This window comes from Amphimedon queenslandica, unplaced genomic scaffold (assembly GCF_000090795.2).
Source record: "Amphimedon queenslandica unplaced genomic scaffold, v1.1 AMPQUscaffold_13107, whole genome shotgun sequence".
In the NCBI taxonomy this organism is placed as follows: domain Eukaryota; kingdom Metazoa; phylum Porifera; class Demospongiae; order Haplosclerida; family Niphatidae; genus Amphimedon; species Amphimedon queenslandica.
This window is the reverse complement of record NW_003546657.1, coordinates 81,956-85,082: the sequence shown is the minus strand read 5'-3', so window position 1 is coordinate 85,082 and position 3,127 is coordinate 81,956. Positions and strand designations below refer to the sequence as shown.

General features: G+C 38.8%; 1 pseudogene; it reads left to right on the top strand.

Annotated features, from left to right (window-relative positions):
• The first annotated feature begins 1,079 nt into the window (after positions 1-1,079).
• LOC109585175 (ATP-dependent DNA helicase pif1-like) lies at positions 1,080-1,694 on the top strand (annotated as a pseudogene).
• The last annotated feature ends 1,433 nt before the right edge of the window (positions 1,695-3,127 follow it).

Here is a 3,127-nt window from a genome sequence, read left to right as displayed (position 1 = left end):
AAAATGTCCAACAAAGCATGAAAGCAGAGAAAAGGATATATCACCTTAAACGGAGCGAGCAAGAAGTGAGAGTCAATGATTACAATCCTCTGCTTCTATTATTATGGAAGGCTAATATCGATGTATCCTTTACCAGTGAGTGTTCTCTTGCTCTGGCCGATTATGTGAGTGACTATGTGACAAAGGCAGAAAGAGGTCACATGCAGGATCTGTGGCAAGACATCTTAGATGATAGAGGCATCTACAGTAAATTGTTTAGAATCGGCATAAGATGTCTCGACAGCTGACCCATTGGACTATATGAAACATGTGATATATTACTTGGTGAGCCACTTTGTAGAAAATCGAGAGAGGTATCATGGATCGATGTAGAAATGCCACATAAAAGAAAACGAAATTTAACAAAGAAACTCAGTGAAGTTGAAGAAATAGCAGCAAACGATCCATCAACTGAAGACTTTTATGGGGAGGGCCTTGTCACTCACTTTTATCCAAACAGAGCCCAAGAACATGAAGAATATTGCCTTTATGACTTTGTAGCCAAACTCACTTACAAGGGCAAAGATAAAAATGGTGAACCAATCTATAGACCACTACAGAAAGAGCGCCTTCCTAACTTTATTGATTTCGATGTCTATAAAGAAAATCAGAGAGACAGTTTCTATTATGCCATCATTCTCCTTTTCGTGCCGTTTAGAAATGAGGATGAATTAGTTCATGATGGCGAAACTGTCCAAGAAGCATTCGATCGCCACATTGTCGATCACGAAAGGTGTGTCGAAGCAAATGAGAAATTCAGAAAGTTGCTCAACTGTAGAGAGAAATTAAAAGACATACAAGATGCCAGAGCAGCAAACAGAGAAGAGGAAAATGATGTGGACGACGATGATCCACAACTGATGGGACAGATTAAAGATGCAATGAATGACGTGAGAGATATGGACACTGGATCTGGTCTCACTCTGCAAGAGGGAGAATCGATGCTAAATGTAGACCAGAAACGCATCTTTGATCACGTAAAAGCTCATGTCTTGAGGCAAATTGAATAAGAAAATAAATCGAAACAAGAGAAGGAGCAATCAGAAAGTGTAAAACCGTTGCACATGTTCATCAGTGGTGTAGGTGGCACTGGTAAATCTTTTCCTATTGAGGCAATTAAAGCACTAGTGAAAAGCCTCTGGTCAACACTGACCAAACAGACATGTGCAGTTTGTGCTCCAACAGGATTGGCAGCTTACAATGTGGGTGGTGTGACAGCACACAGACTGTTTCAGCTGCCAATAGAACTCGATGGACAATGTGCCTCATACTGATCCATACCAAAGGCTAGTCACAAAGTAATGAAAACAGAACTTCAGGATCTGAAAATGGTAATCATTGATGAAGTGTCCATGGTTTCTAGCCTCAATCTCACTTACATACACATGAGAATGAATGACTTATTCGAATTAGACGAATGGTTTGGTGGCAAGAATGTCCTCTTTGTTGGTGACATCCTTCAATTGCCACCAGTTCGTGGACAACCAGTGTTTGACAAAGTAACAGCATCAACACTGAAATACAGACTTGGTAGTATGGGTGCAGTGAACATATGGCGTGATACTGTCACCTATGACGAATTGACAATAAATGAAAGACAAAAAACAGTTTTCGGAAATGTTGGACAAAGTGAGATGTGGCTTTCCAGACGATGAGATTCTCGCTACACTTTCCGAAAGGGTATTTTCGACGCCCATTAAGAAAAAATTTAAAATATTACAACAGGGTGGTAACGCCCCTGTTTGCCTGTTTCCAAAAGTAGACATGTGCAAAGAATTTAATGAAACAATTCTGGCTAATCTACCAAGTCCTACCATAAAAATAAGAGCCACAAATTTAATTGATGGTACTGGCAATATACATGTACGTAGAAAGAAAGATGATGATGATTTAGAAAAAAGGTTGAGAAATAGTTAAAAGAATTAAATAAAGATATTAACAATACTGGTGGTTTGGAAGCCAAATTAAAATTGGCTGTGGGGGCTAGAGTAATGTTGCGTTGCAATGTAAATGTTGAAAAGGGATTAGTGAATGGAGCACTTGGTACAGTGCAGGCCATTTCAGAAACACGCATAACAGTTAAATTTGATAAAATAACTGATCCTTGTGAGATTGAGAACGTCAAGAGAAACTTTATGGTAATGAAAAATGTCTTTGTGTATAGAAGCCAGTTTCCTTTGATATTAGCTTTTGCTGTTACCATACACAAATGCCAGGGACTGTCACTAGATAATGCAATCATTGATCTGTCTGAAAAAGTATTTAGTGCAGGAATGGCTTATGTTGCTCTATCACGAGTACGAACACTGTCTGGTGTCCATTTGACATGTTTCAACCCCAAATCATTGATGGTTTCCTTTTGTAGCATAAAAGAAATATACAGGTTGAGACAATTGTACAGGCCAGACCTCCCACAATATGCCATTCCTACAGATTGTGGCAGTAGAAAGCGTACACTTACTGGAACTATTGATGAGCCACAAGCAAAAAATCAAAAAAATATGCCACCAGCAAAGGTAGCTCGTGATAAGAGAAGTAGGCCATCAGACAGTAAGAACAACAATAAAGCTAATTGCCCCAAAAAACCACCTACTGTTATCACTAATAATAATAATAATGACGATAGTGATGATTGTGTGATGACGGGAATGAGTACAAGAGCTAGTAATTTAAAATACCATCCCCCCAATGCTGCTACTCAAAAAGCATGGTGTAATGCCCTAAACTTGGGATTTGTTAAATCATACAGACCAAAGTTGGGTAGCCCAACCACAGAATTAACTGTACCCAAAGGATCTACTAATGTACCTGGTGATGGTAATTCTTTATTTAATGCTCTGTCTCATGCCATTACAGGTTCTTATATTTAGCAAAATTTCATCAGATCGGCCATTATTAGACACATGCCTACAATGGAAAATCAGCTACGTAGTTGGCTGACTCCCTATAATTCAGTAAAAAAATTAATTGCTGGAGAAGGTATGGATAAGAATTATACATGGGCGGGAGATATCGAAATGTTAACAATGGCTGATTTACTGAATGTGTACATATACTCCTATAATGAAGAGGGGAATGCATGGGTACG